The following is a 24,240-nucleotide window of genomic DNA, read 5'->3' as shown; positions in this document are numbered from 1 at the left end:
TCTAAAGCGATGTTTTTAATTTATTCAAAATGTGTAAAGATAAAGTTAGGTTAGAATTCTATTTCATCATCAAATTAATCTCAGTCTCTGTTTCTAAGACGTCATTTTTTTTTTTTTTAAAAAAAGATGACGTTATTGAATAACGTCAATGACGTTATTGTTTCATTACAACATGTTGTTTTCAAACACGTATATCTTTAAAACTATAGCAGATTAAATCCTCAAATTTTGACTGTATGTCCTAAATTTGTTGTAGATTTGAAATATTTGAAAAAGTCAATTTCGAGAATTTTTCCCAGAGAATGGTCCATATATATATATATATATATATATATATATATATATATATTTATATACGTAACAAAATCTAATATCAAACAAGCTAATTTAGAGAATTTGTGTCCCCCGCTTAGGGGAAAAGAGCATGTGCTGTTCGGGGGAGGGGTGTGTAGAATTATTATTAAATGTATACATGTATATTGAAGCAAATAAAAAATGTCAATATGGATATAAAATTTGATTGCTTATTCTTTAATATGTGTATAGAAGATTCTTTTTATATAGAATATTTATCACACTGTAATAATGATTTTTGCGTTTGTACAAGCCAGACGTCACAACTTTTTCATTTCACATGCTGAATACTATCAAATTCAAGTTAGTAAATAGAAAAAAAAAGAAAAAAAAAAGAAAAAAAAAGGAAGGATTTGAACCCGTGACCTCTCACATGTGAAGCGAGAGTAATACTCCTAGACCACGGAGGCACTTGATTATATGGCAAATTAAATGCAAACATAAGGTCACATATAATGTTTATATTCACGTTCGATATTGTCAAAATTTAACACAATGCATGGTGTCTAATTTAGCCTTTACTAAAAAGTTCTAATAGATGTAATAAGAATATAAAGTCCGCCGACAACCTGTATTATACGTAATAAGCGTAATAACTCTCCACATGCCCCTGTGCTAAAAATAGTGCGAAGCGACTTTTAACACAATAAATAATCAAAAAAGGGGCGGGACACTTTGAGAGGGGTGAGAGAGGCCCTAGGGAGTTATACATGTAGTATAAAATTTCATTGCTAAAGCTCAAAAGCTTCTTGAGATATCGCCAGGAAACGAAAGTGTTACACATTGACGGAATGTATTAATTTACGACCTTGAACTTTCACCTTTTGATCTCAAAATCAATAGAGATCTTCCTTGCGTCACAAGGAGTTGAAGTGTAAAATTTCATTGCGAAAGCTCAAAGGGTTCTCGTGATATCGCGCGGAAACGAAAGTGTTACAGACAGACAGAAACACAGACGGACGGACGGACGTACGGACAGACAGACCCAAATTAATATCCCCCACTTTCAGTGAAAGTGGGGGACAATAAAACTTAATATATGCGCAGCTAGGTTAAGGCTGTCCGAAGCTTAATATGCATTAAATATATACTATTTTATATCGAGCAATGTTTTGATTTCAATTTGTAATCTATGTATACATACACAGTTTAGTTGTAAAGAAAGTTGAATAAGGTATTACAAAAAAAGCATTTTTGTTATGTCACATGACTGTGTTGATTACGTGACGGACACTTATAAATTTTCTTAAATGTTGCACAAAAATCGCATCGGCACAAGTGAAAAACAAAATTATTGTGAAAGGCTTGTTACATATATCAATTAAACGTATTCTTGGGTATATATAAAGTGCTGGGGGCAAGTCTGAATTTTATTTCATAAGAAAATATTTCACGAGAAATTCAAGTTACCCACATACAAGGGGTCATTTTCCACTCTTCATCGCAATTTATACAAAATAGGATAAATTACATACAATCCCCCAGCAAAATTCAGTTAGAGGACATATTTCTCTAGTAGATTCACACAGAATATCTTCAATTAATCCTTATTATTCACTTGTGCCAGTCTAATATATATAAGATTTATAGATTCTAACTCTGTCTACAGACACGTAAGGGGGGCATTTCACATCCTTTTTTTCAATTGTTTGAATACGTACATGTTAGACAAGAAAAAAATAATAACGATATTATACTGCAAATATTCACCATCATTACAGCCTTAAAACAACAATCCAGACACATGAATTAAACATCAACGTAAAAAAATTCTACATGTGATGTGAAAAGAATGTAAAAGTTATGACACTTTCCCCGTCATGTCAGCTCAAGTATGCAGTGACTTGACGTCATATGCCATTATGACGTCATATCTAGATAGTTCATAGAAGTTCCTACGGATTGTACACTGTGACATTCTTCGGACAGCCTTATCCTAGCCGCGTGCATATTTTTCAAGAACAGTCCCATCTTTAGTATAAGGAAGTCGTGTATTTTTTTTTTAATATATGCAAGTTCAGAATAGGAAGTTTATCTCTTTTTCATGGAAATAATTTTCTTGTCTCTTGCTTCCTGTTTCATTAATATTTTTTGATGAACTTTAAAGCATGGTGTTTCGTGGATGCTTCTAAAAAAATGTGTGAAATATTTTGTGTGCATTTTATATTGAAAAAACTAAGTTTATGACTCTACTAGAATGGTAGAAGGATTTTTATTTCATTACTTTCGTGAGAATGTTTTCTAGGTCTTGGATGTATTTCTTACATACTGTTAACATTATCATTGGGTATGGTAGGTATTTCAAGTAAATATAACGGAAATGTTAGTTACAGTATTATAGTATTTTGATTTGATGAAATTAGCTTTTTTATGATTGGTACATGTATTTAGGGTAAGCAGAAATGGACTAAAAAATATTGTTAGTCGTTCTATTTGATTTCAAAGGTCAGCCTTTTTTCAAAATCGAAATACTTCGTTGATTGTAATGATCTTGATTTCAAAATAATTTTCTGACATTTTTTTAAAAATCTTATTCTTTATATCTGATTTGGCTTTGTTAAATGATGCCTAATTTTATGTTCCATAGAGTTCCATAGACGACAACCAACTGCGTACTGCCAACTGCTCAGTGCTTACTGCCAATTGCCACTGCTTATAGATGATATTGCCTATTTTGTTATCTTATATAATATCATTAATGCTCATGCTTGAATAAATACTATAAATCATATGATAACAAGAAAAGAACGGCGAACAAAAGTTTTGTTATGTATACTACCCCGAAGTCAATTTTCAAAAGTAAACATATTTAAATGATTTTTTTTTTCATATTTATAAAGCTTAATATGGGAATTTTCATGAAACATAACTTATTTGAGGACACAAAGAGAGATAAGTCTCTAATTTGGTAATTTTTTTTTTTTTTTTTTTTTTTAAATTTCTAAAACATCTCTCACCCACCCCCGTGAAACAATAATTCCTTTTTACAGGTATTATAAATTGTTATTTCACAAATTCAGATCAAAGGTGTTGTTGTTTTACCCGGGGGTGGGGGGTGGGGGGTATGTTTACAGACTTAAAACAGGATAATAGTCATTTTATTACTTATTTTGAATGAAATAACAATTACAAAAATGCACTCTATCAATCTGATATGTTGAGTTTTCCGTAAGTTAAACATTCGGAAATATTTAAGAATCATTTATCCATTTTCCTGAGTATTTGAAAATCTGGTGATGTTTTAATTGATAAAATTTTCTACCCCTCCGGAAAAGAGTTGTAAATAACAACAATCAACTTTTTGATAATCTTTTTTTTTTTTTAATTATTAATCAATTACTAATGAACTTTTTTCCTTGCCATCAAACACGTTTTAATGGCTAAATTGCAATTTATATTGAATTAAATAGATGTAAAATGTAGGCCAAATCGACAGTTAGCGTGCGTAAATCTTTCAATAACCAAAAAAAAATGGCGAATTTAGGAATTTTTAAACTGTGAGGGCAAGGAAGAGAAAATCGGAAAAAGGGTATCTCCTCTTAAAAACAAAACTTTTAATTCCCATTTTCCTTGCAGGCGAATAATTCGATAGCTTTTTTGACGCAACGGTTGGGGGGGGGGGGGTCACATAGATAGAAGAACAAACTTTTGGTAGTGTCTTGAGTAACATTTGTTGGCAAATAAATTTATGCTTGAAAATTTACTGAAAATTATAATAACTTAGCACTTGCGAAGGGTATTTTTTTTTTCTTTTTTTTTTTTAAATCTTTTTTGCCCCATCAAAGGTAGCCGTATTTGTGAATTTTTATATTTGTTTTATTTAAATCGTTTAAATGGCTAATGGTAGAGTAAAATATTTTTGGTGGGCGAGGGGGGGGGGGTCCCCAATAAATCGCCATATATCATTTATAAGCAGTGGCAATTGGCAGTAAGCATTGAGCAGTTGGCAGTAAGCAGTTGCAATTGGCTGTCGTATATGGAATTCCATAAAATTTAGACGTTTATTACACTTTAAAAATCGGAAGTGATGTTCAGTTTCAAACAGTTGATATTAGATAATGAACTTCCCAGGAAACCTTGACAAGTTGAATTTTACCTGTAACCCGTCAAGAAAGCTATTGAATTATTTGTCTGCAAGGAAATGTGTGAATTAGATGTCTTTTGTTTAAGAAGAAATACCCCCACCCTCTTCCTTTCTCTCTTTATTCCTCCCTCGCCTTTACCATTTAAAAATTCCTGAATCCGCCAATTTTTTTGTTATTATAGTAATATTCTCGCTATCATAGGGTTTATTCAAGCATTCGTATTAAAGATATTTAAGATAACAAAACAGGCAATATCATTTATAAGCAGTGGCAATTGGCAGTAAGCATTGAGCAGATGGCAGTAAACAGTTGCAATTGGCTGTCGTATATGGAATTCCATAAAATTTAGACGTTTATTACACTTCAAAAATCGGTAGTGACGTTCAGTTTCAAACAGTTGATATTAGATAATGAACTTCCCAGGAAACCTTGACATGTTGAATCTTACCTGTAACATAACAGAAAAAATCAGAGTACTCAGAAGTAAAGAGAGCTGGGCTCATTTAGGAGTAGTGAACAAAGACCTTTTAACATGAATCGTACATTTAATAACAGATAAATAACAAGAAGTTCAGAAACTGGAAGAATATGTAAAACACAAGAAAGGGTATTTCTAAGGCATATAGGATAAAAAAAATGTCGAAATATTAAATAATATATAGTTAGAATTTAACATAAACTACTTCACATGTATCCTTCTTTGGTCTTATACCAATTACAAAGGAAGATAAAAATTGATGCAACAGTAGCAATGTATGTACACATATGAGTCCTCTGCGGGGAGTTTTACAGCAAGGTGTACATCAGGTGTACATCTGCTCCCTACATTAGTGTTAGCCTAGTAACACAACCTCTATTTATAGAATGTGACGCACTCAGGGAGACCTGATGAAAACCTTTCGCATAATTAAAAAAAATAGTTTATCAAAGAACATTGGAGAAAATACGTCACCACTAATGTTTGTTTGTTTAGAAAATTCCTCAGTTTATTTTACTTTGTTTAATTTAGTGTATGCATTGTGCCAAAAGTGGCTGATCAGACCTACTATTTCTTTATACTCGTAAATTTTATTTGGCGGTGAGGAAGCACCATAACCGACTGAACACCGTGCCATAAGCCGGCTATGCTCTACGAGCAATAAGCCCGGCTAAAAATTAAGAGCTGTAAAACAAACATTTTAAAAAAAAGGTCAGGGTCAGAAATTAATGTAATGCAAAAAATGGTTTCAAGACGATAACTTCTTCTTTTGATTTTTTTCAATGAAATTAAACATTATTACTACCTCTGACGTACAGAAGACCCCTATTGAATATTAGGTGAAAAAGTCAAGGTTAAGATTGCCCGAAGAAATAAATAGCATTCAAAACATATCGTTTTATTTCCCGTTTGGTTTTGTATTCAATATGTAGGATATAAGCATAAATACAAACGATTTTCACAAAGAGATCTCAACACTACGAATTTTATTGTGAAGGCGTCTTATGGGAGTCATATATTAAAGGTGGTTTAAAGATTCTACTATTTTTGTATGTTTTCTTGAGTTGAAATACATTTCGTGATAGTAATTTTCTTTCAATCATCTTTTTTTTCTGTCTACCGTTTTCTCGGATTTCAGACATTGCAATACTGTTATATTTATTTTTTTTCCTTTGTTGAGATGTTTCTTTAACCTTTATACCTTTATATTGTTTTTATTCCAGTTATTATGATCTTTATGACTTCTCCTTTCACAACAGCCTTCTAAGATCTTGTCTAGAATCCTGTTATAAAATTCTATTATCATGTGAACATGATGTGAACAGGAAATATGAACAGTTTTTAAAAAAAATTATTCTAATAATCCTCACTTGAAATAAAATTTTCATCCAGTCACACGTTATATTAGTAGATGTTGCAGTCGGTCCATATAGAGATAAAAATACCGTAAGCTATGATAATTGGTGAATACCAAATTCTGACTTGCAAATATATATATATATATATATATATATATATATATATATATATATATATATATATATATATATATATATATATATATATATATATATATATATATATATATATATCAAGCAAACTAAATGTCTACTAACATATTTATATAAAATAAACATCGTATAATAATATCTGCATGGCACATTACGATGTCTATTTAATATGTATTTTTTGCAGTGAACGTTGTTTGCGGTATAATACTACTCAGTCATACAGAGAGAAAAATACATGTTTTCACTATCTTGACTTTATTTCCGTTAGTAATTTATAGGTTACTTTACTTCAGCTTTAGAATATACATGAGGGTTTTTTTCACATCTAAACTACAGGTTCTATAGATACCTCAGAAAGTCATATTTTATTAAATATCTTTATGTGTAGTTGAATGCACTGAAAAACCTACATACAATTTGAAAGTGGAAGCCATTTTTTTTTCATATCTGTGGTACCATCCATATCTCCAACATAAAAAAAATACAATTTTCTTTTTTATTTTAGGAGTAGGTTATTGGCGACCATATCGCTTTCGATTTTTTTACCTTGATGTGCCCAATTCGTCCGTTAATGGGAAGTCAGACACGGAAAGGCTCAGATGTTACCAAGACAATACAACGTACCCAAATATTCCTCCAAGCAAAGTTAATATAACCTGTCCACACTTAGCTAGATATGTCATCGTAGAAAATGACCATTTTGGTAATGACACACATTCAACAGGACCAATTCTTGAAATCTGTGAAATCGAGATATTTGGTAAGTATATAATTTAAAGGTTTTTTCTTAAAACAATCTGAAGCAACGATCATATCGAACTTACAAGTGCACATGCAGTTTATTGCATTATCTATGAAGAAATTAATACATTATAGGTTGTAGTATCAAATGTAATGGAGATTGTTGGACGACCGGATATTGTCGTGAATGCAATACAAATCTTTGGGGAGATAACTGCAATCATACCTGTCCAAAACATTGCAAAAACGGCATATGTAACAGAACTACAGGAAGCTGTGACCTTGGCTGTAAAAATGGACTCTGGCGTAGTTACTGCAATCTGACATGCAGTAGAAATTGTGCAGAGGACGTCTGCCATCTTAAAAATGGGAGTTGTGTGAAAGGCTGCAAAGGAAATTATGATGGGGAAAACTGTAAAAGTATGTATATACGAGAGGTTATCAAAACGTTCGTGGACTGCTGCGATAGAATTAATTCTATGTAGTCGTTGATTATAAAAGTTATAGGGAACATAAAATATCAAAAATCTAAGAAGTGTTGAAAATTTCAGCAGGATATGTTGATAATTTGCCAAATTATTATTAAATAAAAAAGGCATTATATGGTCACCCGGCGCTGTCACCGTTTAGTTTCATGACGTCCGACAACGTCATTATTTCAATGTCCGTTCTCTCTGCCTCACTACACTTAACTTGATTAGCTTCTCTGGAGTAAAGTAAAACCCACCTTGACTTTACAATGTCACGAACACCTAAGTCCATCATTAAATATGTCTTTGTTTCCCCTAGCCCGACCCTTAAATCTGAAGATGGGTAGGTAGGTACATGTAGGTAACTATTTCTTTTTCCTGACAGTAGCTTTATAAATCCATCTGACATTTAACGGAATAATACATTTATAGATAAGAAAAGTAAAAAAAAAAGCGATAACGATATGTAAACAGAATATAATACAAATTCCGTTTAAAAGCAAGGTTTAAGGTAAATTAATCCACAACTATTTTTAAATTGAACTTGTGAAATATCCCACGTCAGTGTAAATTTATTTTAATCGAATATATATTAAAAAAGACAATATTCTCAGATACGCAAAAACCGGACATCCCAGTATATATTTCAAGACTTCTATCAGCTTCCAGTGCTTTTTCAAGGGCTTTGAGTGGTGAAGTGGTTTAAGAGCATTTTGTTTAAGAGTCCTCAAGTAATTCAGGAGCTAATTCTTAAGCGCAAGGTTCAAATCCCAATGAGGGACGTCGAGACCGGTCCTTCAAATTGGACCGTAAAAACTTAGGTCAAGTGTTGCAGTAAATGTTGGCACGAAAAAGATCCCTCACTGCTAAATGGGAAAAAGTGCCAAATCTAAATTTTGAGCCCTTCACTGGGGAAATGTTCAAATGTTGTCGTCCCACCAAATCTCAAAGGGATTTAAAGCAAAGAAACAACAAATTTTTAAGAGCCTAATTAAAGAAAAAAAAAACACTGGACATCTCAGGAAACTGTATCATGATTTTAAATATTTGGAAACGTATGTAAACAATATTTAATTTAACCAAACCATATCTAAAAATGATAAAAATGCCAAACCCAATGTAATAGTCACGAAGCTTAACCCACGAATAAAAGCCATGAAGAAAGGACGTCTGAATTATATTCATCAGGATTAAATATGCAGATATATTTACAACAACTCCTATGTTCCCAAATAGTAAACATACTGTTTATTAGATCAAAACTCAAATTGAATTAAATGCAGTGAAATTGATTGATGTGTTCACAGGGTGGGCCCCTCCTCTGACCATGAAGAGGGCTTTACCATATACTTAGCACATTAATTTCAAGATAAGTTTGTAAATATCACCGAAACACTTTAATTGGTCATGGTATATTTTATAAACGAACTGTTTCTAGATTAGGATTCGAATGAGCTAAAAGCATAGGGTTGATACGTCGCCGTTTTATTTTATAACATGAGCTAATCCTCTGTTATCATAGTTTGTGGGCGACATTTTGATTCCAACAAACGTTTGAAATCACAGTAGAACAATTATTTAATTTTATTTTATTAAAGTTGTAAAACATTTTTTAAAAAAGTATTTGAATGATCTTATTTAAAAAATCTTTTCAGTCGGTGAGATTTGATTGGGTCGGTCGCGTTAGGGGAAACAAAAAATATACAGAATGAGGCAAAAATTGCAATTTTTGCGGAAAATTTGTGTCATACCACATGAGTGAATTAATGGGATTTTCGGAAGACAAATGCTCATACAAGAAAAGTTTTTCTCAGTAACACTCACGTAGAAAATACGTCAGTTCGAGCTTTTTGATAACCCCTCGTATGTGTCTCTAACGACAATTTTTTGATGGAGAAAATTGCGAAATTATGTTTAATATATATTTACTCTAATAATGTCTTGACGAACAAACATATGTGCATATATCCAATCTCTATAATTCTAAATGAAATTTGTTTTAAACTGTGGTAAACTCTAAAATGAAAAAATGTGTCCAAATGATTCAGAATAAAACTGAAAGAGTTAAACTATACAATATATAGAGAACACGTCTCTCAATATCTGTACTATGACAGCATCGCATCTATTCGCGTTTGTAAGCTGTTTAACAGCTCTGTTATAATTTAATGTTAACAGTATGTGTTATAAGAACGAGTATTCTGATGATTAAAGAAAAATGGTTCCTTATTTAAATAAAATGTTAAATGATTGATTTCAGATTTTGTTTCTGAGACAACATTGATGCTTTTACAAGTATGGTTAAAATTGAATGATATCATTTCTTGATACATCATGTATAATTGTATAACATTTCATCAAAATATTACAACGTAAACATTTTAACAGAAAATGTAAAAAAAAAAAATGTACATTAGTATAAAACTATTTTCTTGTAAATATTGTAGATTGTGATGCCTTCCATTACGGAGAAAATTGTGAAAAACCTTGTGGCAAAGGTTGCATAAATGACACCTGCTTTTCAAACAATGGGACGTGTTTATTAGGCTGTGTCGAAAACTCTGTTTATCCTAAATGCAATTCAGGTAAAAACAAAGATCTTTTCTTTCAGAACGATGACATTGTCCATTTAACACGACTACTTTCATTAAGAAACATAATATGTAGTAACATTTTGAAATAATCCATAGCTATCTGGACCTTGAGTACATTTTTATTGCATGTAAATATGAAAATAAAAAAATTAACAAAGCATATTTTTGCTTAAATTATACAAAAGAATCTTTACCACGTGTTTTGTGTTTTGCTTTATTTCTTTGTTCTGTTTGTTTGTTTGGTTGGTTGTTTGTTGTTTTTTTTTTTTTTGTGTATGTTTTTCAAGTTTAAAAAAAAAGCATTCCTTTCATGTTGTAGGTCTGAATATGTCATGATATAATTATTTATTATTTTGTTCATAATTATAGAGTATCATTCAATGAGTTTCCACTCAGAGATCACAACAAGTATGACACCATATATTGGAGCTGGCATAGGGACATTCCTATTTCTATTACTTGTAGTTATTTTTGCCATCGCAGTTTACAGGTTTGTGTAAAAGAAACATATGTATCATGATCATTTATAGTTGCACTCACGCTTACAAAAATACTATTAATAAACTTTCGTTAACTATAGTTAACTTTAGTAATTAAAGTGTCAAATTGATCACTATGGTAAATCAAAGATAAGGAATTTATCACAGCTGTATATAATGTTCTGTGATTAAAGTCTTAATTAATTTCACATTAAATTCACAACATAGCTACCCTCCAGTTTTACAGGGTTTTTTTTCATTTTACCAAAGCTATCTGTTGATGTCTTGTATTTCGAATAATTACATGCACGTTGCATACAGTGCAGCTTATTTTAAATTTTATTTTTAGTGATTCTTTTAGAAAACTTTTTTTCAATGACTGGTACTAGCTAAAATTTCTAAAATGAATATTGTTTGTCTTTCATTTTCATATTCGTAGTGATCACTAAAGTATCTCAAAGTTTTCATAGTCATCACTTAAGTTTATAGTGATCACTATAGCAAATCAAAGATTTCATATTTATCACTATAACGTCATAGTGATCACTACAGTTAACCAAAGTTTTCAGTGTAGTTAACTATAGAATTTTTTGTAAGGGCACTTTAATAAAACACACTAACATGTATACTGGACTACGCCGTCACTTCTGGTTCTCCATCTATATACCATTTGCTGCTGGATTACATGTATCAACTGCTGGATGTTAACGCGCCTCGGCTTATTTTAAGTGGCACCAAAAGAAATATTTTTCAATTATATTTGTTCTTTGTTGGCGATTCTTCAGCTATATTGTACCAATGTTTCATTTTTTTCAATAGCTCTAGTCAGGATCAAGTTAGGGATATAATTTCAATTGCCCAATGAAAAATAGTCGTTCCCAGCTTTCTCTGTAAACCAAGCATGCTTATTCTGATTTTCGAAAACACAATCATTACATGTATTAATATGATTTGCGTTTTGAATAACATTTTACATCATAGAGAACCGAACAGGAAAAAAAACCCTGACTAGTTTGTTCCGAAACAAAAAACATATACCTTGCTCAATTTTCCTTCACTAGTGAATTAAATGATGGTTCGTTAACTTTGCATTATTTAAGATAAATCTGTTTTGAGTTTGTCATTTTAAGATACAGGTCTCATTAACACAGTTTTTGTAAAATTATTGTTCTAAAGAACAAAAAATGAGCAAAAGCTACATGACACACTAGAGGTCGAATGTAAAACATGGGTTTGCAGGTGGAAAATAAAATGATTATATATTATTATATTTAATTCTAGGGTAAGAAGAAAAAGGCAATCAACTCCTACAACCAGTGTTGATGTCACATTTTCAAAGAGGGATTTAAAAGGTGCAAGATTTAGTCATTTAGACATTTCATAATTTACTATTTAAAATCTTGATTTCTGAGTTAAGAAAATAAAGACTTGCTGAAAGAAAAAGAAAATATATACATTTATTTGAAAATAAATATATATTTGTTTTTGTTTTGTTTTGTTTTTGTTTATTTATTTATTTATTTATTTATTTATTTATTTATTTATTTATTTATTTATTTATTTATTTTTGTTTGTTTTTTAATCACACTGGTAAATTGTTTACAACCGCAATATTAAATCATTGAATTATTTTCTATATATATTTTTTTAAATCCTAAAATAGGAGTTAAAAAAGCGGCTTGCGTAAAAAAAAAGAAAAGTACATATTGATTTTATTTGGTTTGAAAACATAAATTAGACTGGTATATTGTTTAACAAAACACAAACAATGGAATTTTCCGTGGTAACATTTCTAAATAACTACTAAAACTGAATCGAATTGCTTGTTTAATTTAGTTGTTAAATCCAAATATTACTTAGTTTAGTTAAACTTTGATGGTAAACACAAATTTCTTTACATTAGCATCGTTGATTTGAAAACACTGAACACATTTTAACCAAATGACCAATTCTATATTATTTTTCCTTTCCGTAGCTCTTAGGGATCAAACAGATGTTACGGAAGTAGAAGTTCCGAAAGTTGAAGATCCGGACGGATCTTCATATAAAAATGATTTAGTAATTAAAGATATTGCTGTAGCTGACCTAATAAGTGTGATCAAAGACAAAGAAGCGATTGAAAATAAAGGATTTATTGAGGAATTTAAGGTCATATTAGTTAATCTTAAAAAATGGTTTGACAAAAAATGCAAAATAACAGTGAAATGTTTCCTTTAAGAATTATTGCTACTTAAGAACATGTATTTTTACTTTTTCCAGAAACTTCCTCCTGGAGAAGTGTTTGACTGCACTGTAGGTAGATTGGACGAAAATAGACCAAAAAATAGATTTAAAACAACGTTTCCCTGTAAGACGTTTGTTTTAGCTTAAAAGAAGTTTTGAAAAGCTTTAATGTTCATTTTTAATAGCTCAGTGCTATAATCATTAGAATATATAATTAGGTTGCAATTTGCTTAATAATTACACGTCAATGAACAAAGAAAATTATAAAATGTTAAATTCTAACGATACTTGATTTAATTTTCATACTCTTTTTTAGATGATCATTCCAGGGTTAAATTATCTTTAGAAAACGGGTTTTCTTCTGACTATATAAATGCAAATTACATACAAGTACTGTATTTTTGTCATTTTTTCTGACAATTTTCCTGTTATTTACGATGAAAAAAAATCAACAAATTAATATTTATTTATGAATAACAAGTTAACTTATCACCATGATCTGGAAAGCTTTGAATTTGTTTTCCCATTTAAAATTTTCTCTAATTTGAAATAATTTGTTACGCACGTCAATGTTCGCTGTAATCCTTATAACTACAAACACAATATAATGTGATTTCATCTATACAATGTAATTTGTGCAGTTATCTTCCCTCTAACCAGTTAGATAAATACGCAATGTAATTTAATTTCATTATTTATATCATAAATTTGTGTTTATTTCAGAATATGGATAAACAAAAAGCATACATTGCATGTCAAGGTCAGAAAACACTATAGAATCGATCTTTGCTAATCCAGACCCTTGTGTTCCATATAAATGAAGCATTCACAAAACTGAAACTCATGTTAAATAAGTTGTAGATATAAATGTACATTCCATTCTGCACATAACTTGTTTGGAAAGCGAGGCTTCTGGATTACTGGCTCAACTGCATATCTCATATAAAATTCTCATATATATTTCAATGTATCTCATATAAATTCCTCATATATATTTGAATGTTTCTCATATAATTTTTTCTGAGTGTACATTTCATCAAGAAAACATTTCTAAATTTTTATCACTTTGAATTGATAAATTTACCTATAGGACCAATAGAAAAGACTTTGATAGACCACTGGAGAATGATTTGGCAAGAGAATGTAGAATACATCGTCATGCTGACAAATCTCATTGAAGTTCCAAAGGTTTGAAGAGTTTTTTTTAATTTTCTGAATATAATAAAAAAGATCTCATTTACAGCATTCCGTTCCTCCATAATTCGTGGCAATTACAGAATAAGAGTTTGGTAATTTTTTTGTAGCAAAATTAAGAAACAAATTACAAGTTATATTGATTTGTTTGTTTCTATTTATTTATTTATTTCTCTTAAAATATTCCTTATTTATTTATTGAGACATTAGAAAAAGAAATTTATAATTTCAATTTGAACACAGAAAAAATGTCTCCAGTATTGGCCAAATGAAGATGAAGAATTAGAGCTGGATCCGTTCTCTGTGACTCTGTTTGAGGAAAAGGTGTATGCATATTATGTGATAAGAGTTTTGAACTTGAAGAAAAAGGAAGTAAGTCATATACGTATATGCTCCTTTGAATTTTTTTAATTTAATTATTGGCCTGATTTTCTCGTTATTGTATTTGTACAAATCTAAAATCCATTAAAATAACTAATTTTTTTATATTTGAAATACATAAGCTTATCCTTTATAAATAAAAGTAAAAATAAATATATATGATTGTTTTGCATGTTGATTTAAGAAGTAATCGTATAGACTTTTGGGATTTTCTTAGATATCATATATATGTACTAATCTGAGAACATGTTTTCTCTTGTTAATGGGCGTGCTTTTGCCTTTAATTAAAGACAATGAAATGTGTTTTCAAGAAATTTATAAGGGATAATGAATGGAATGACTAGTTACTTTAAAGCTTTACAATTTGATGCTTATAAAAATTATCAGTTTTTTGTATCTATTAAGTATTTTTAGCTCACCTGAGCCGAAGGCTCAAGTGAGCTTTTCTGATCACTTTTTGTCCGGCGTCCGTCTGTCTGTCTGTCCGTCTGTCTGTCTGTCTGTCTGTAAACTTTTAACATTTTCGACTTCTCAAGAACCACTGGGCCAATTTCAACCAAACTTGCCACAAAGTATCCTTGGGTGAAGGGGATTCAGATTTGTTAAAATGAAGGGCCACGCCCTTTTTCAAGGGGAGATAATAAAGAATTAGTGAAAAATTAATAGCATCTTTTAAAAATCTTCTTCTCAAGAACCACAGGGCCAGGAAAGATGAAACTCATGTGGAAGCATCCTCAGGTAGTGTAGATTCAAGTTTGTTCAAATCATGACCCCCGGGGGTAGGGCGGAGCCACAATGGAGGATCAAAGTTTTACATAGAAATATATAGGAAAAACCTTTAAAAATCTTCTTCTCAAGAACAGCAAAGACATGTTGAGTCATATTTATATGGAAGCATCCTCAGGTAGTGTAGATTCAAGTTTGTTCAAATCATGACCCCCGGGGGTAGGGCGGGGCCACAATGGAGGATCAAAGTTTTACATAGAAATATATAGGAAAAACCTTTAAAAATCTTCTTCTCAAGAACAGCAAAGACATGTTGAGTCATATTTATATGGAAGCATCCTCAGGTAGTGTAGATTCAAGTTTGTTCAAATCATGACCCCCGGGGGTAGGGCGGGGCCACAATGGAGGATCAAAGTTTTACATAGAAATATATAGGAAAAACCTTTAAAAATCTTCTTCTCAAGAACAGCAAAGCCATAATGAGTCATATTAATATAGAAGCATCCTCAGCTAGTGTAGATTCAAGTTTGTTCAAATCATGACCCCCGGGGGTAGGGCGGGGCCACAATGGAGGATCAAAGTTTTACATAGAAATATATAGGAAAAACCTTTAAAAATCTTCTTCCCAAGAACAGCAAAGACATGTTGAGTCATATTTATATGGAAGCATCCTCAGGTAGTGTAGATTCAAGTTTGTTCAAATCATGACCCCCGGGGGTAGGGCGGGGCCACAATGGAGGATCAAAGTTTTACATAGAAATATATAGGAAAAACCTTTAAAAATCTTCTTCTCAAGAACAGCAAAGCCATAATTAGTCATATTAATATAGAAGCATCCTCAGGTAGTGTAGATTCAAGTTTGTTCAAATCATGACCCCCGGGGGTAGGGCGGGGCCACAATGGAGGATCAAAGTTTTACATAGAAATATATAGGAAAAACCTTTAAAAATCTTCTTCTCAAGAACAGCAAAGACATGTTGAGTCATATTTATATGGAAGCATCCTCAGGTAGTGTAGATTCAAGTTTGTTCAAATCATGACCCCCGGGAGTAGGGCGGGGCCACAACGGAGGATCAAAGTTTTACATAGAAATATATAGGAAAAACCTTTAAAAATCTTCTTCTCAAGAACAGCAAAGCCATAATTAGTCATATTAATATAGACGCATCCTCAGGTAGTGTAGATTCAAGTTTGTTCAAATCATGACCCCCGGGGGTAGGGCGGCGCCACAATGGAGGATCAAAGTTTTACATAGAAATATATAGGAAAAACCTTTAAAAATCTTCTTCTCAAGAACAGCAAAGCCATAATTAGTCATATTAATATAGAAGCATCCTCAGGTAGTGTAGATTCAAGTTTGTTCAAATCATGACCCCCGGGGGTAGGGCGGGGCCACAATGGAGGATCAAAGTTTTACATAGAAATATATAGGAAAAACCTTTAAAAATCTTCTTCTCAAGAACAGCAAAGACATGTTGAGTCATATTTATATGGAAGCATCCTCAGGTAGTGTAGATTCAAGTTTGTTCAAATCATGACCCCCGGGAGTAGGGCGGGGCCACAACGGAGGATCAAAGTTTTACATAGAAATATATAGGAAAAACCTTTAAAAATCTTCTTCTCAAGAACAGCAAAGCCATAATTAGTCATATTAATATAGACGCATCCTCAGGTAGTGTAGATTCAAGTTTGTTCAAATCATGACCCCCGGGGGTAGGGCGGCGCCACAATGGAGGATCAAAGTTTTACATAGAAATATATAGGAAAAACCTTTAAAAATCTTCTTCTCAAGAACAGCAAAGACATGTTGAGTCATATTTATATGGAAGCATCCTCAGGTAGTGTAGATTCAAGTTTGTTCAAATCATGACCCCCGGGGGTAGGGCGGGGCCACAATGGAGGATCAAAGTTTTACATAGAAATATATAGGAAAAACCTTTAAAAATCTTCTTCTCAAGAACAGCAAAGACATGTTGAGTCATATTTATATGGAAGCATCCTCAGGTAGTGTAGATTCAAGTTTGTTCAAATCATGACCCCCGGGGGTAGGGCGGGGCCACAATGGAGGATCAAAGTTTTACATAGAAATATATAGGAAAAACCTTTAAAAATCTTCTTCTCAAGAACAGCAAAGACATGTTGAGTCATATTTATATGGAAGCATCCTCAGGTAGTGTAGATTCAAGTTTGCTCAAATCATGACCCCCGGGGGTAGGGCGGGGCCACAATGGAGGATCAAAGTTTTACATAGAAATATATAGGAAAAACCTTTAAAAATCTTCTTCTCAAGAACAGCAAAGCCATAATGAGTCATATTAATATAGACGCATCCTCAGGTAGTGTAGATTCAAGTTTGTTCAAATCATGACCCCCGGGGGTAGGGCGGGGCCACAATGGAGGATCAAAGTCTTAAATAGAAATATATAGGATAATATCTTGGAAGCATCCTCAGGTAGTGTAGATTCAAATTTGTTCAAATGATGACCCCTGGGAGAGGGAGGAGCCACAATCTTTTCAATACTGAACTGATTTGTGCTTTTGCCTTGCCAATGTGCTCAGGTGAGCGATGTGGCCCATGGGCCTCTTGTTTATATTATGTACTAACTAGGTCAGTGGGACAAGGACGGTAGTGCAGTTTCATTATACTAGATGGCCAGATCACGGGACTCCAAATCCTTTAAATCTTGTTATCTTCCATAGACACTTTCGACACAAAATAAACCCAACTCAGCATCCAATTCTCGTACATTGCAGGTATAAAAAAAATATTTATATTTGCACATTTTTTTTCTTAGATTAACCTGTGAAGTGCTAAAATGTCTACACTCCCCACTGTTTATGCACCAATGTCATTTCATACAAATATGACACAGGATTCTAAGATATAAGCACATTTCATGTTAAAGCTCGGCCTCAGATGTGAAGCGTCAATGAAAAGATATAATACAAAGGTCAGTTGATCAGAAAAGAAGGTAATAGTCTAAAATAAGCAATCCGAATCACGTTGTTTCCACAAAATCAAATCCATTTTACAATGTTTCCTTACCTATCGTTCTTGTTTAAATGCAACATGAAATTCTTCACAATGTTGCTTCAACTTTTGCTGTCAACTGCTGTTGTAGCCCCTATCCCACCAACACAGTTTACATTTCTCACTCAGTCTAACTTATCCTTTCTTATAAGAATGACCTATGAAATTCTTACTAGAAGGTTGTTCCACAACTGAACCTTTAATCTGAATTCCAACTTTTAAAAGGCATCTTTTCAGAGGGAACTGATTTACAACTCTACATATCTTCCTCCGCATACGTGAACGATTTTTTTTTTTCAGGAACTGTTTTAAATATTAATTCCCACAATAAAAGTTACTTGATGTTGTTCATTGTTATTTTTTAAAACTTTTGTTATGACGCGAACAATAAATTCTGAATAAGAAAAAAACAAAACTTTGTTTTATAGTGTCTAGGTCACGTTTTGTTGATATTATCATTATACAATATGACGCATAGTAAGGATTTTAAATTCTAATTGAACCAACTTTCACGTACTGATTCCGTTACACACAAAAGGACAAACTAACCCACCAACTCACACACAAAAGTGCGTCACTATACCCCCTCCAACTCCCTTGCAATGGGATATTAAGTAAAAATGTTTAAAAATCTCTTGAATATGAACTTGTTTGGTATATGTACATATTCAGATCTTCTGAAAAGCCCTTTGGTTTTTTTCTTTAGGATTTGATCACGTGACCAATCTAGTTCATATCACAGAAAACTTTTCAACTTTACTATTATTTTTTAAACGTCCTATTTAATTTAATACGTCGTAAGTAAATATTTTAGAGACATTTATTTTTCCGTTTCAACACATACATGCATAATGATATTAATGACAGAACTGAAAACTATTTGTTTGTTTGTGCCTTGTTTACCGTCCCTCTCGAATTCTTCACTTAAATGGAGATGCCACCACTTGCCGGTGGAGAACTGACAATTTTGACCTATAATCGGCACTCAGGGCCATTTGGCAGTGAGGGATCTTTTCTGTGCCAGCACCAACTGCGACACGGGACCTCGGTTAATACGGTCTCATGCGAAGGACCGGTCTCGACGTCCCACAATGGGATTCGAACCCGCGACGTAAGGATCAATTCCTTACTCCGCGACTCTAGAGCAGACGCTCTAACCACTGCGCGATGCGGACGACTTAATGGAAAACGAATTTAAAAAATAATTCAAATTTTCCATTACACAATAATTTGATAAAAAGATATTGAAGAATATTCATTAGTTTGACATTAAACCCTTACCTTGCTCAAATATTTTGATAACATAAAAAATGACGTATCAAACATATGACTTTTAAGTGCTGGAGTTGGTAGAACGGGTACCTTCATTGCACTTGACGTTCTGTCTAGGTATGGCAAGGACCAGGGCAAGGTCAATATCTTAGAGTATGCCAAGGCCATGCGTAAAGACAGGATGTCGATGATTCAAAACCATGTAAGTTAGGTGTTGCTTGTTGTAAATGGGCAAGACAATCTTTGATCTCTCTCTCTCTCTCTCTCTCTCTCTCTCTCTCTCTCTGTGTGTGTGTGTGTGTGTGTATGGGTGTGTGTGTGTGTGTGTGTGAGTAAGGGTGTTTGTGTGAGTGTTATTGATGCGTGTCTGTATGTGTCAGCGTGTTTGTATGCGCGCGTATGTGTTAGTTCATCTGCAGCAAAAAACTGTCATTTCTATCCTCTTTCTTTACATAAGGTAAGGCAAGATACATTTTATTATCTAAATAACACATTTTTTAAGTTCATTTATTTCTAGAATCAATACATTTTCCTGTACCACGCATTGTTTGAGTTCTTCAGGCGCCAGGGGAGATTCATCAAAAGAGAAGATCATCAAAAGCTTCATAGTTACAGTTGTAACGAGAAACATTGAAAGAATTAACAAATGAATTTAACGTAAACAAGTGATATATTTATCTAGACTAAGAGATCATTTCTTTATTAATATTTTTTTTTCAAGAAAGTGTTTAGTAAAATGCTTACGTTTGTTTGAAAGCTAGAAGTTTGACTACGTATTTGTTTTCCCTTTCATTAGGAACTCTCCACACTAAAACCAGTTTATGATTCGAAAGATTTCACAACGGGTATTTGTCATCTTAATCTGAACATAACGCAATCAGTTCTACCAGGTAAGCCACATATATGCGTGTATTCGATAAAAGAATTTGTTAACTTGTGCAATAGTTACTTTGAAATAATTGTGTCAAATTTTCTTTTTTTCACAGTGGAGCAGTACTTAGTGTATTTGACATCACATGTGCCGGGGAGAGATGCTTATTACAATGCAGTGACTGTTTCGGTATGTTAACACTATGTTATCATATATCTTTTAATCAAATATTATTTACAATATTTCTTAAGAAAGTTTTTTTAAAGCAGGCATGATTTAACACTGATGAATATATGTTTACGGTATGTGTGAAAGTGATACTGTGTTTTATTCAAGAAATATGTATCATTTTCAAACATTAATAGGTAAATATAAAGGGTAAGTCACGTGATCGATGGCACACTATAGAAAGTATTAAAGATGTTATAGTAGATTTAATCACGTACCAACCCGTATTAATTTCCCTATCAATTTTGAAAGATATATCTACTTATTTAATTTTACATCTATGACTTTTTAAAACAAATGTTTGCATTTTATAAGTTTAAACAAATGATTTTTTTTAATATCGACTTTATTAATCAGATATGTTTAACACATCGATTATTTGTGATGTCTCTTTGAAATTACATCGATTGTTAATGATTTAACAATGAAATTGGTGGTCAGGTGATTTATATAGTCTTGGATACACGTTGTTCAAAATAATGATATATAAGTGAAAACATTTGAAAGTGTATATATTTGTTATAGCATCATTATCCTTAAGAAATGTTATAATAAAGCTTATGTACATGTTTACTTTTTTCCCAATGCATGCAGTCTTTCACTCGAGCTGACGAGTTTATCTCTGCGCAACTTCCGGTTACCGGTGCCGCCATTGACTTAGCTCGCTTGCTTGTTGATCAAGAGTCTAATTTCCTTATTTCCTTAAACCCTTTGTCAGACATCAATGAGGTAAGTTTTTTTTTTTTTTTTTTTTTTTTTTTTTTTTTTTTTTTTAAATAAAACGCTTTACGTACTCTTTTGTAGCAAACTTTTAACACACTAAATCTTAGCTTTATGTAGGGCATGTTGCATTTTTTCCTGCACAGATGAAAGAATGGGTTGATGAAGATGTGAAAACGTTCCTGCTTCATCCATATGAAATTAACAGAAGTGCTCAGTCAACATTAAGTGGGATAAGAAAGACAACTCTTAGAATAAAAGGAAAGGTAAATGTTAATCTTTTATCGAATTTTCTACGTCATAACCCTGGCAATTTGTTTACAATAAAACATGCTTATAACGAAGTTCCAGCTGCAGGGACGGAAAATTTTGCTTCGTTGTAATCGTTATCCCTATAAGCAGGTTTTACTGTATATTTAGAATACTTCAAATTCATCAATGTTAATGACATTCATTTATGTTTTAATGAATTTTTGTAACGCTTGTTATATTTTTATAAAGTTGACTGAAAACAATGATTTGTTTTTTTTTTTAAGGAAAAGATATTTCATGATGTACATATATTTGAGTGCCTTGATTGGAGCCTAGATAATGTACTTCCGGGTGATACATTCACGTTGATTAATTTAATCAAGCAGTTTAGCCTTGACCGAAAATCAAAACCAGATGGACATGTGACAGTTATTTCAAAGTATGTAAATAATTCAATTTAAAGAGGAATAGCAGAAACATTTTTTTGAGTGTGGCGCTTTAAATTAAAATGGTCTAAGTTGCAAGCATAATCGTTTTTTTAATTGCCCCTTTAAAAAAACCCAAGGTTAAAACAATATTCATAAAAATATTAATACGTAACAAAACTCATGTATATGGGTTGAAGTTCTGACCAAAAAAATGCTTCATTTGTTTTATTTTATATGTAACTGTTGTCAAAAAATTGATATTTTGTCAGACATATGAGTAGGCTTTTTTTCTCCTTTTAAATGGTCAACCATGATTCCAACCCAAGAAAAATAACAGAAATGTCGTATCTTTGAAATTCTTGTCCAAGATACCTGATTTAATTATTCTATTTACAGGGATGGAGCAACAGGTTGTGGGGTATTTGTAGCTGTATATAATGCAATAGAACAACTACAACAGGACGACGAGGTAGATCTCTGTACCATTGTACAAGAACTACAGTGCCGCAGACCGGAAATGATTGCAATCCAGGTACATGTGTCAATGGATGTTGTCATATTTCATTTCTTAAATTGATAGCATATTATAGCTTGATGTTAAAAAGCAGTCAAAATAGCTTAATCAATCAGTTTTGTTTTATCTTGAACCAGGTATTTTTATATATATATGGAATGATGATTTTATACATTGTTGGCATTATTAAATTATGTAAAGGTCAGTTATAAAAAAGAAAATGTCAAAAATACAAAAAAAAAAAAAAAAAAAAAAATTATATTCAACTTCATATCACAAAGCTAGTTTTGTCTCTTTCTCTTTCAGGGGGAGTATGAATTCTGTTATAGAGCTGTTTTTGATTTCCTGAATATGGACAGCATTTATGCCAATGCATAACAACTTCACAGGACAGCTTCCCGAATTGTTTAATTGGAACCGATAAAAAAAATAATTGAAATGAAAACAGATTTATTATCATTTCATTATATCAATGAAAAGCTATCGGCTTCAGAAATGTTTACTTTCTTTCTGCTACATGTAGGAAATCTTATCAAATCAAGAATCCCCACTAAAAATGATTATGCATTTTTTTTTTAATTTCTTATCAAAGGTCCTCGATTATTTAAGTTTTGTTTTATTCTATAGAGCTGTCTAATTAATTTGCATTTATTTTTAGTCTTCTAATCCAACAATGTCATTTACTTCTAGTTAACTTTTCATTCCAATCCACAGTCAAGGGTCTGTCTATCACCCGTGCCATCCATTTTTTTTCAGTCAATCATTTCAAACTTATATTATTTCCTTCTTTTTTTAAATTCCGAATAGATACCATAATTGCACAAAAATCATATGGTTGAAGAAATCAATTTTAGTCTACTCTTTTTTTTTTTTTTTTTTTTTTTTTTTTTTTTTTTTTTTTACAGTTTTCTTTTTTTTTCTTTTTGATAGTTTAAAAAGTCATATCTATAATATTCATGATTATTCATGATGATATATGAGCACTGTTTTGTATTCATATGTCTTCAGAAATACAATGGTTACACCATTATTACCAAAATGCCGAATAAGAATGCATGTTCGTGCTACTAAAATGTTTCAATGTTAATGTATATCTTAGAATATTGTAAATCACATCATTTGACCACATTTATTCTAAAAGTGTAATCTATGATAAAGCAACGTGTTGTTTCCTTAGTGATATCAAAAATATGTACATTTTTATGCATTTTAATTAAAAAAAAATTCATTAAATTGTTAGGTCAGGTTGGGTCAGTTTTATGCAAAAAGAAATTTATATACTTATAAAATAGCTAGAAAATCAGCATCTGTTTTTGAATCTGAACACGTATTTTGGTAGTTTTAAGCTTACATTCAATTTATTTTTTTTTTTTACATCCGGTACATGTTTATGTAATGTCAGCATGCTTCCTTACAGGAATTTAGCATATTAAATACAAATCTTTTCATTCATGGAATTTCCCTTTTTACATGTATAACCTTTTTTAGTAATAGCATCTCGGGAAAAAAATGCCTAAACCTAAACCAACCATCGTAATGTATCCTCTTATGTAAAATATACTCATCTGTTTTTCCAACGTAAGGAGTCAATGTATGATCTTAAATAAAATTATATGATTGTATGTTATAGTAAATTTTAAACAAAGGTTCCATGATATATTTATGATTTTGTTTGCTTTATTCGTCTG

The 24,240-nt window shown here is 31.8% G+C and overlaps 1 pseudogene; it reads left to right on the top strand.

Moving 5' to 3' along the window:
- The first annotated feature begins 12,653 nt into the window (after nucleotides 1-12,653).
- Nucleotides 12,654-22,930, top strand: LOC133193111 (receptor-type tyrosine-protein phosphatase mu-like; annotated as a pseudogene).
- Nucleotides 22,931-24,240: the final 1,310 nt, after the last annotated feature.

This window comes from Saccostrea echinata, unplaced genomic scaffold (assembly GCF_033153115.1).
Source record: "Saccostrea echinata isolate AGI-Se365-2 ecotype Australia unplaced genomic scaffold, CSIRO_AGI_Sech_v1 ptg000027l, whole genome shotgun sequence".
In the NCBI taxonomy this organism is placed as follows: domain Eukaryota; kingdom Metazoa; phylum Mollusca; class Bivalvia; order Ostreida; family Ostreidae; genus Saccostrea; species Saccostrea echinata.
The sequence above is the reverse complement of the archived record's forward strand: the minus strand, read 5'-3'. Positions and strand labels throughout refer to the sequence as shown.